The sequence below is a fragment of the Papio anubis genome, chromosome 2 (genome assembly GCF_008728515.1).
Source record: "Papio anubis isolate 15944 chromosome 2, Panubis1.0, whole genome shotgun sequence".
NCBI classification, from domain to species: Eukaryota; Metazoa; Chordata; class Mammalia; order Primates; family Cercopithecidae; genus Papio; species Papio anubis.
In genome coordinates, this window is record NC_044977.1 from 92,411,065 (window position 1) to 92,423,067 (window position 12,003).

Genomic DNA, 12,003 nt, shown 5'->3' on the forward strand with positions numbered 1-12,003 from the left:
TTAACCCAATCCCATTCTTTACCCGGGTATAGGCATCCCACTTACCCAAAGTCTGCCAATTAGTCCTGCGGTCTATTTCCTTTGGGACAGGGGGTTTCTTCAATATTGTCCCTTCAGTGTTCACCAGAAAGATGTTACCAGACCCCATCACTTACGCAGTTAGCCTTTGTTTCGGGGGTTTCCACACTATAGTCACTCCATAGTTGCCAGAAAGATGTTACAGGAAAGGGGTCCTGATTCAGATCCCAAAAGAGGGTTCTTGGATATCGCACAAGAAAGAATTCAGGGTAAGTCCACAGAGCAAAGCAAAAGCAAGTTCATTAGGAAAGTAAAGGAATAAAAGAAAGGCTGCTGCTCCATCGACAGAGCGGCTCTGAGGGCCGCTGGTTGCCCATTGTTATGGTTCTTTCTTGATGATATACTAAGCAAGGGGTGGATTATTTATGCCTCCCCTTTTTAGACCATATAGGGTAACTTCCTGACAGTGCCATGGCATTTGTAAACTGTCATGGAGCTGGTGGGAGTGTAGCAGTGCCATCTTGGTTTTGGTGGGATTTAGCCGGCTTCTTTACTGCAACCCGTTTCATCAACAAGGTTTTTGTTTTTTGTTTTTTGTTTTTTGAGACAGAGTTTCACTCTCGTTGCCCAGGCTGGAGTACAATGGCGCCATCTCAGTTCACTGCAACCTCTGCCTCCGGGTTCAAGCTATTCTCCTGCGTCAGCCTCCCAAGTAGCTGGGATTACAGGCGCGTGCCACCACGCCCAGCTAATTTTGTATTTTTAGTAGGGACGTGGTTTCTCCGTGTTGGTCAGGCTGGCCTCAAACTCCTGACCTCAGGCGATCTGCCCACCTCGACCTCCCAAAGTGCTGGGATTACAGATGTGAGCCACCGCACCCGGCCCCAGCAAGGTCTTTATGACCCGTATCTTGTGTCAACCTCTTATTTCATTCTGTAACTTAGAATGCCTTAACCATCTGGGAATGCAGCTCAGTAGGTCTTGGCCTTATTTTACCTAGCTCCAATTTAAGATGGAGTTGCTTTGGTTTAAATGCCTCTGACAGTCCCAGCAACTAGGGACTGAGATACGAGGATCAATTGAGCCCAGGAAGTTGAGGCTACCAAAGTGCTAGGATTACAGGCATGAACCGCCACACCTGGCTCAATCAAAAGTTGTGTTTTTTGTTGTTGTTGTTGTTGTTTGTTTGTTTGTTTGTTTTTGCCAGGCACAGGGGCTCACGCCTGTGATCCCAGCACTTTGGGAGGCCAAGGTGGGCAGATCACCTGAGGTCGGGAGTTTGAGACCAGCCTGACCAACATGGAGAAACCCCGTCTCTACTAAAAATACAAAATTAGCCGGGCATGGTGGTGCATGCCTGTAATCCCAGCTACTTGGGTGGCTGACACAGGGGAATCGCTTGAACCAAGTAGCTGGGATTACAGGCATGTGCCACCATGCCCGGCTAACTTTGTATTTTTAGTAGAGACGGGGTTTCTCCACGTTGGTCAGACTGGTCTCAAACTCTCGACCTCAGGTGATCTGCCCACCTTGGCCTCCCAAACTGCTGGGATCACAGGTGTGAGCCACTGCGCCCAGACTGTTTGGATTTTTTTCATAAGAAGACTATATCCTTTAATAACAGTTATAATAATTTTAAAGAAGAAGGCAGAGAACAAGAAAGAGGAATAGAGTGGAGAGGAGGGGAAGGATGAGGGAAGAAGGAAGAAGAGGAGGACAAGCAGAAGCAGCAAATTCAGGGTAATAAAATCCAGGACTCGCCTGTGGGGAGGGGCAGTGAGGGGCCTGGAGGGGCAAGATTCCCTGAAAGGCCAGGTACTGACTGTGGAAGGGTGATGGGGCAGAGATAAGTGGCTTGCACAGTTGGCAAAGCTGGGGCCACCACAGTTGAGGGTTCCCTGTGGTTCCTGAGAGAAGCCCCATCCCACTTTACTATGAGTCTTTCTTCCTTTCCTATTATGAAAAGAAATATACAAGAAGCCTAGTGAAAAACCCAAATACTAAGAAAGGGTACACAGTGAAAAATGAGTCTAAGCCCAGACCCACTCCCCAGAGACAGCGACCAGCAAGCTGGCTCTATGTGTGTTTCCAAAATGTCCCAAGGTCTTTTGATTCTTAGGCCTTGGGCCACGTGTACTACGGTGGCCATAGAGGCGATTCGGAAGGAGTCACCGCCCTGGGGAGCTCACCATTTGGCTAGATGATCAAGAAGACAATGTTTCTATTAGACAGGGAGGGCTGCTGTGTGAGAGACTGTGGAAGGCAGTACTGCTGCCCCCAGGGCCAGGTAGGACATTGTGTGGGTGAAAGCACAGCAGGTGGGGACGGTGTGAGCCAAGGTATGATGGTGAGAAGATCACCACAGATTCCATGAGCAGCAACTAATTCAGTGTAGAGTGCAGCACGTGCACGGGTGGGAGCGAGCTGGCCAGCCTGGAGACCTGGAGGCCATGCCACAGCCATGAGGGTGTTGAGCTTTCATGGACATTCAGCAGCCGCTAGCCCTGGCCAAGTCAAAGTCAACCTCTTGATTTTTCTTTTCTTTTTTTTTTTAGACAGGGCCTTGCTCTGTTGCCAGGCTGGAGTGCAGTGGTGTGATCACAGCTCACTGCAGCCTCTAACTCCTGGGCTCAAGCAATCTCCTGCCTCAGTCTCTCTAGGGGGTGAGACCACAGGTGCACTCCACCACACCCAGCTATTTTTATTTTTATTTTTTTCGTAGAGAGGGAGTCTCACTATTGCCCAGACTGGTCTTGAATTCTGGGGCTCAAGTGATTTGCCTGCCTCGGCCTCCCAAAGTGCTGAGATTACAGGTGTTAGCCACTGTGCCCAGCCTTGATTTCTAATACATCCATGAAAGCTGAATCTCAATCTCTTGACCAGAGGAACTATGGAAGAGAAAATGGGAAAGAGGTTAAAGATGAAGAGGGTTGTGGTGGGGGTTGTGGTGCTGAAGGATGAGGTGCAGGGGGACAGTTTCCACCCCAGGGAGACAGGGCAGCCAGAGCATAGACTCAGCTGAAAGAGACCTGACCCACTAGGATCTCCCTCTGGGGCGCTGGACAACCCCCTCTACCTCAGTTTCCTCCTCCACCAAATGGGAACAGTGGTGACCCCTGCCTTGAACTCACAGGAGTGCCCTGAGCAGGGATGAGGGAGACTGTAGAGGAACCCCACGCACACATCATGTCCTGGCACAGGTGGCCAGAGTCCATGTGCAACATGTCCATGAACAGGACATGGGTACCCTCTTACGGTGTTGTTACCATGACAACCCCCAAGGACTTAGGTTTTTGCCTTAGTGATGGGAAGGGCCCCAGTGCTGCCTTGAGGGTTATTTTCAAACTCGCTGATAGGGCTACAGAGAGAAGAGTACTTCCTCCTCCCCTTCTTGGGAAATCTCTCCCCAGTACAGCAGAGGTGGCCTCCAAGGTAGGGTCTTGCTCAGCAGAAACAGTCACCCACCAAACAGTTATTTTCTTTTTTTTTTTTTTGAGATGGAGTCTTGCTCTGTCACCCAGGCTGGAGTGCAGTGACATGATCTCGGCTTACTGCAACCTCTGCCTCCTGGGTTCAAGTGATTCTCCTGCCTCAGCTAAAAATACAAAAAATTAGCTGGGCATGGTGGCACACACCTGTAATCCCAGCTACTCAGGAGGCCGAGGCAGGAGAATCTCTCCACTGCACTCCAGCCTGGGCAACAGAGTGAGACTCTGCCTCCAAAAAAAGAAAAGAAAAAAAGAATGTACAGGCCAGGTGCGATGGCTCATGCCTGTAATCCTAGCACTTTGGGAGGCCAAAGTGGGTGGATCACCTGAGGTCAGGAGTTCAAGACCAGCCTGGCCAACATGGTGAAACCCCATCTCTACTAAAAATACAAAAATTAGCTGGGCGTAGTGGCATGCTCCTGTAGTCCCAGCTACTTGGGAGGTTGAAGCAGAAGAGTCCCTTAAACCCGGGAGGCAGAGATTTGCAGTGAGCCAAGATAGCACCACTGCACTCTGACCTGGGTGACAGAGCGAGACTCTGTCTAAAAAGAAAAAGAAAAGAAAAGAAAAATGTACATAGCAAATTTTTCTTTTCTTTTCTTTCTTTTTTCTTTTTGGAGATAGAGTCTTGCTGTGTTGCCCAGGCTGGAGTGCAGTGGCGCAATCTTGGCTCACTGCAAGCTCCACCTCCCGGGTTCATGCCATTCTCCTGCCTCTGCCTCCCGAGTAGCTGGGACCACAGGCACCCGCCACCATGCCTGGCTAATTTTTTTGTATTTTTAGTAGAGACAGGGGTCTTACCATGTTAGCTGGGATGGTCTCGATCTCCTGACCTTGTGATCCACCCGCCTCGGCCTCCCAAAGTGCTGGGATTACAGGCGTGAGCCACCATGCCTGGCCCATAACAACTTTTTCATAACAGTCAAAAGGCAGGAACAACCAAAATATTCATCAACATGTCCATGAAACTGTGGTATATCAATTCAATGGAATGCTGTTTGTCAATAAAGAAGAATGAACTAACCATACATGCAGAAACACAAATAAGCCTCATAAACATTGCACTAAGTGAAATAAGCCAGATGCAAAGGTCACATATGGGATGATTCTATTCATACGAAATGTCCAGAAAGGACAAAACTATAGTGATAGAAAGTAGGGGCTGGGCGCAGTGGCTCACGCCTATAATCCTAGCACTTTGGGAGGCCAAGGTGGGCAGATCACCTGAGGTCAGGAGTTCAAGACCAGCCTGACCAACATGAAGAAACCCTGTCTCTACTAAAAATACCAAATTAGCCGGGTGTGGTGGCGCATGCCTGTAATCCCCAGCTACTCGGGAGGTTGAGGCAGGAGAATCGCTTGAACTCGGGGGGCGGAGGTTGCGGTGAGCTGAGATCGCGCCATCGCACTCCAGCTTGGGCAGTAAGAGGGAAATTCCGTCTCAAAAAGTAAAATAAAATAAAATTAGCCGGGTGTTATGGCACATGCCTGTAGTCCCAGCTACTCAGGAGGCTGAGGCAGGAGAATCGCTTGAACCCGGGAGGCAGAGGTTGTGATGAGCCAAGATCGAGCCACTGCACTCCAGTCTGGGTGACAGAATGAGACTCCATCTCAAAAAACAAAAAACAAACAAACAAACAAAACGTAGGTCAGTGGTTACCAGGGACCACGGTTAGGAAGAGGAGACTAACTGCAAGGGGGAGTGAGGGAGCATTTGGGACAATGAAAATGCTCTGTGTCTGGATTGCAGCGGTCATTACACCATTTAGAACATTTGTCAATGATCATAGAGGTAGGTAATTTACAACTCAATTTAAAAAGTTGTGAGGTAGGGAGGTAAGCGTTAGTAATGTGTGGGGATGTCTTCCCAGGAAAGAGCATTGCTTCCTATACCCACTGTCTTCTATGGCCAAGCCTGAGCTCACATGAGTGGGGTCTTGATCCCCCTGAAGATGACAGAATGGTATGAAGTTGAGGAAGAGGAGTAGCCCTGCAGCACCCACCTCGATGCTCACTCAGGAAAGCTCTGAGTGTACACAACGGATGGAGGCCCAGGCTGCACTCAGGAGACCACCAACCCAGCCTGAGGCAAGGGGCAAGATCCTTCCCCTCTATACATTCCTGTTTCCTCCTCTGTGAAATGAACATGGGGCCCGCATTGGATGAAATGGAAACTTCTTACAGTGTGTTCCATGGAACAGTGGTCTGCAAAATTCTCTGTGAAAAGGGTTCCTCATGCAAGGAAGTATATGAAACCTCCCTCTTGCTGTTTCTTGAAGACTCACAATACACCACTTGCTAAAGGCACTGAGTAATGCCACAGAAAAGGAACCTGTTTCACTCTGATTAACCCTGATTTCTTCAAATCTGTTCCCATTTTCACAGAACACACAAACATCCCAGAAGGCCTAGGGCATGCCTTGGAGTCTGGATCTTAGGCTGGAAGGCTTGGAATGGGCTTAGCCCCAACTCCTTCTGGCGCAAACATTGCTCAGGGCTAGAAAGGGATAGGTTCTAAAACCCATGCCTCCAACCCCCACCCTGCCATCCCTTTACCCTTCCCCACTCTGCACTTTGCTTAATATCAACCAGCCATCAGCAGGATGGTGCAAGAGGCTCTAACTCAACCAGGACAGGAAGGAACTCAGGAACAATTCACCTACCAGAGGCCCAAGGATTGAGAAAGGCCAGGACTGAGCAACCACGGCACAGGTTCAGCTTGTGCAGGTCTCCAGCCCCTCCCAGCCCCCAGCACAGGGTGTTTCCTCTCCTCTGAGTCCGTTCTGTGCAGGGGCACAGCACTCAGCTATAACTTGTAAGGAGGGCTCAGATGCTATCTAGGAACTCTGCCTTCCAGAAGGAGGACCCCAGGAAACCTCACAAGAAAACTTAGCCCTTTGAAATGAAATCCTCACCCTATTCCAGAACTTATTATGGCTCCCTGCTGCCCCAGTGGCCTCCATTCACTGCCCACTGGCTCTGAACTAACTCATCACCTCCACCTACTGGGGAATCACCTTCCACAGAACATTAACATTGGACACCCACTCAAAGCAGTGTTCAGGGCCGAGCGTTGTGGCTCACGCCTGTAATTCCAATACTTTGGGAGGCCGAGGCGGGTGGATCACAAGGTCAGGAGATCGAGACCATCCTAGTTAACATGGTGAAACCCTGTCTCTACTAAAAATACAAAAAAAAAAAAAAAAAAAACCAGCCAGGCGTGGTGGCGGGGGCCTGTAGTCCCAGCTACTCGGGAGGCAGAGGCAGAATGGTGTGAACCCGAAGGCGGAGCTTGCAGTGAGCCGAGATCGTGCCACTGACTCCAGCCTGGGCAACAGGGCGAGACTCCGTCTCAAAAAAAACAAAAACAAAAAACAGTGTTCATGACTGTAGCATCATACACTCAGTAGTGTGTGTCAACAAAGAGGAATGAACTAACCATACATGCAGAAACACAATTAGCACAGGGGTGGGGTGCGGGGGACAGTGAGGATTCGCAACCCCTTGAATTTCTTTTTCTTTTTCTTTTTAAATATTGAGATGGAGTCTCGTTGTTAACCAGGCTGGTCTCAAACTCCTAGGCTCAAGTGATCCTCCTGCCTCAGCCTCCTAAAATGCTGGGATTAGAGGCATAAGCCACCACACCTGGCCAACCCCTCGAATTTCTCCGGTATATTTTATTTCAAACTTCCAAACACTATCTCTACTACTTGCTATGTTTTCTCTTGCTGATGCCTCTGTGTGGGAGACCGGCCACGGGCCATTACTCCCATTTTCTAGAGGGGTACAACTGAGACCAAGAGTCGTCAAGAGGCTGCCACAGGCCAGATGCAGTGGCTCACACCTGTAATCCCAGCACTTTGGGAAGGCCAGCGGGGTGGATCACTTGAGCTCAGGAGGTTGAGGCTTCAGTGAGCCAAGAGATTGTACCACTGCACTCCAGCCTCAGCGACAGAGTGAGATCCTGTCTCCAAAAAAAAAGAGGCTGTGACATAAGATACAGAGCCAGCTGAGACCAACAACACAGGTGTAAGGCTCCTGGCCCTGAGCATGTCCCACCTTGAAGAAGGCTCTGGAAACATCCCAGAAAGAGGGCTGTATTTGGTTTCTCACACATGTGCTAAGCTTTATTCTTTTCTTTTCTTTTCTTTTTTTTTTTTTGAGACGGAGTCTTGCTCTGTCACCCAGGCTGGAGTGCAGTGGCCGGATCTCAGCTCACTGCAAGCTCCGCCTCCCGGGTTCACGCCATTCTCCTGCCTCAGCCTCCTAAGTAGCTGGGACTACAGGCGCCCGCCACCTCGCCCGGCTAGTTTTTTTGTATTTTTTTAGTAGAGACGGGGTTTCACCGTGTTAGCCAGGATGGTCTCGATCTCCTGACCTCGTGATCCGCCCGTCTCGGCCTCCCAAAGTGCTGGGATTACAGGCTTGAGCCACCGCGCCCGGCCTAGCTTTATTCTTTTTTACAAGCAACTCTCAATTCTTTCTCAAATAATGGTCTCCTGGGAAAATAATGCCCTCTGGTGGCCTTCCTGGGTGCTACATCAATGCCCTCCAATGGGAAGAGTGGGATAAAAAGTCCTTCCCCAACCTTCTGGGAAGAGAAAAGAACCCTAGGAACCCATCTCACCACCCCAAGCCATAATCCAGTCTATCTTCCATGGGGAAAAGCAGGGGAGGAATGATGGCTTCTCAGAGACTCTTTCTAAATCCACTGCCTTCAGGATGACATTCAAAGTCTTATTCTTTATTCACTCCACAAACATTTTTCCTTGCCGCCATGAGCCAGGCTCTACGCGACTGCTGGGAACAAGGGACCATAGTGCCCTGAAGGAGCTTCCAGCTCCTGCAGGAAGTCCAGGGCTGTCCTCTCCTGCTATGCCTGGATGCCTGCTTCCCACCTTCAGGGGCCAATGGGTTCCCTCCAGCATGACCTCTCCACGGCATCATTTTTTTTTTTTTTTTAACTTTTTTAGGAGCAACTGGAAAGAGGAGGAAAATCTGAGAGTGGTGCTCTGAAAACCAATCAAAGCAAATGTTTCTAGGAGTGGCCAAGCACGCAATGAGGATAATAGGTGGCTGCTGGGTGGAGTAAAGTAAGGACTGCAAATTGGTCCCTATTCAGCAAAATGAAGGTCCCTGGAGAACTTGACAAAAGCGGTTTCCACCTGGGCATGGTGGCGCATGCCTGTAATCCCAGCACTTTGGGAGGCCAAGGTGGGCGGATCACTTGAGGTGGGGAGTTTGAGACCAGCCTGGCCAACACAGTGAAACTCCATCTCTACTAAAAATACAAAAATTAGCCAAGCGTGGTGGGGGGTGCCTGTAATCCCAGCTACTCGGGAGGCTGAGGCAGGAGACTCACTTGAACTCGGGAGGCGGAGGTTGCAGTGAATCGAGATTGCCACTACATTCCAGCCTGGGCGACAGTGAGATTCCATCTCAAAAAAAAAAAAAAAAGCCGCTTCTATGGAGTGGGGAAAATCAATGTCTGATGAGAGTGAGTCCAAGAGAAAATGGGAGGAGAGAAATTAGAGACAACTTTTTTGAGGAGTGTTATACTGTGTTGTTGTTGTTGTTGTTTTCCGACGGAGTTTCGCTCTTCTTGCCCAGGCTGGAGTGTAATGGCGCCATCTTGGCTCACCGCAACCTCCGCCTCCCAGGTTCAAGCAATTCTCCTGCCTCAGCCTCCCGAGTAGCTGGGATTACAGGCATGCACCACTATGCCCAGCTAATTTTGTATTTTTAGTAGAGACGGGGTTTCTCCATGTTGAGTCTGGTCTCAAACTCCTGACCTCAGGTGATCCGCCCACCTCGGCCTCCCAAAGTGCTGGGATTACAGGTGTGAGCCACCGCGCCCGACCATGTTTTTTCTTTTTCTTTCTTTCTTTTTTTTTTTTTGAGAGGGACTCTCTGTCTTCCAGGCTGGAGTGCAGTGTCCTGATCTCTGCTCACTGCATTCTCTGCCTCCTGGCTCAAGTGATTGTCCTGCCTCAGCCTCCTGAGTAGCTGGGATTACAGGTGCACACCACCATGCCTGGCTAATTTTTGTATTTTTAGTAGAGATGGAGTTTCTTTTATTTATTTATTTATTTATTTATTTATTTATTTATTTATTTATTGAGAGGGAGTCTCACACTGTCGCCCAGGCTGGAGTGCAGTGGCGCCATCTCCACTCACATCAACCTCCCCCCTCCAAGGTTCAAGTGATTCTCCTACCTCAGCCTCCCAAGTAGCTGGGATTACAGGTGCCCACAACCACGCCCCACTAATTTTTTGTATTTTTAGTAGAGATGGAGTTTCACTATGTTGGCCAGGCTGGTCTTGAACTCCTGACCTATGATCCACCTGTCTCGGCCTCCCAAAGTGCTGGGATTACAGGCGTGAGCCACCATGCCCGGCTGAGATGGGGTTTCACCATGTTGGCCAGGCTGGTTTTGACCTCCTGACCTCGGCCTTCCAAAGTGCTGGGATTACAGGCATGAGTCATTGTGCCTGGCCAGGAGTTTTACTGTGAAGGGAAGGAATGAATATAGTTGGAGGGGAAAGTGGCATCAAGGAAAGACCTTTTGTCACTAATAATAAATATTTCATTGAAATACACTATTCATATGGAACAGCCAACAAATCTTGAGTGTGTAGCTCAGTGAATTTCCACAAGGTGAACACACTGAGGTAATCAGCACCCAGATCCAGAAACAGAAAGTGGCCAGGCGCAGTGGCTCATGCATATAATCCTAACACTTTGGGAGTCCCAGACGGAAGGATCGCTTGAGCTCGAGGGTTTGAGACCAGCCTGGGCATCACAATTAGACTCCCGTCACTAAATTAATTTTTTTTTCCCGAGACAGAGTCTTGCTGTGTTGCCCAGGCTGGAGTGCAGTGGCATCATCTCAGCTCACTGTAACCTCTGCCTCCTGGGTTCAAGCAATTCTCCTGCCTCAGCCTCCCAAGTAGCTGGGATTACAGGCGTGCACCACCATGCCTGGCTAATGTTTTGTATTTTTAGTAGAGATGGAGTTTCACCATGTTGGCCACGCTTGTCTCGCACTCCTTACCTCATGATCCACCCACCTCGGCTTCCCAAGGTGCTGGGATTACAGGTGTGAGCCACCATGCCTGGCAAAATAAAAATTTTAATTAGCTAGGTTTACGGGTGCATGCCTGGTTCAGGCTACTCAGGAAGCTGAGGTGGGAGGATCACTTGAACCTGGAAGTTCTGTAGTGAGCCATGATCATGTCACTGCACTCCAGCCTGGGCCACAGAGCAAGACTCTGTCTCAAAAAGTGAAAAATAAATAAGAAACAGAATATGACCAGTTGCCAATATCCCCTTCATGGCCCCTTGCAATCACCACCATCTTTCTGAAAGGTAACTAGTACTATAACTTTTTTTTTTTTTTGAAACGGAGTCTCGCTCTGTCACCCAGGCTGGAGTGCAGTGGCTCAATCTTGGTTCACTGCAACCTACACCTCCTGGGTTCAAGCAATTCTCATGCCTCAGCCTCCATAGTAGCTGGAATTACAGTTGTGTGCCACCACGCATGGCTAAATTTTGTGTATGTAGTGTGTGTGTATATATATGTGTGTGTATTATATATGTATATGCGCGCACACACGTGCGTGCGTGTGTGTGTGTGTGTGTATATATATATATATATATATATTTTTTTTTTAGTAGAGACGGGGTTTCACCATGTTGGCCAGGCTGGTCTCGAATTCCTGGCCTCAAGTGATCTGCCTGCCTCAGCCTCCCAAAGTGCTGGGATTACAGGTGTGAGCCAGACCTAAACAGCATGTTCTCTTCTGTGTCTTCCGTCTTATGTTTGACATTGATGTGAGATTCACTCCTACTGTGGGTAGTGCTTCTGTCCTTTTCATCACTGTATAAAATAACTTTGTTCTATTTACTGATTTAATTGTTGATGGGCATTAGGGTTGCTTTCTGTTTGGGGCTACAATGATTAACATGGCCATGAATATTTGTGCACGTGCATTTTGGCACATTTGAACTGTACTGTAGCTTCTGTGCCAACTTTTCCCTTCCCACAGCCTTCTGTGGCCACCTCCTCGCCTTCCCACGATTTCCATGGTTGCCCATGACCTTCTTCTGGCCACCTTCAGTGACTCTCCTCAGTGCACCTCTGAACTATGGACTCAGCTGCTCCCTTGTGGTTTCTTTCTCAGCCCCAGCTTTGTGGTCCTGTCCCACTACATGAAGTCCTCAATGCTAGTGCTCCCCAGATCCAGGGTCCTAAAAACCCTTTGTACATCCTCAGTGGGCATTACCATCTTCGTGCTAATCAACACCAAATCTGTCTCCTGACTACACCCCCTGGCCAGGCCACCAGCACAAAACTGAGCTCATCAAATTCCTCCAAGAATTATGTCTCCAGTTGTTGAAATGTTACATCCACCCAGGTACTTGAATCATTACCTAAGAATCATTCTAGCCTCCTCCCTTCCCTCTAGCCCCCTACAATCTTAACTCTCAATTATC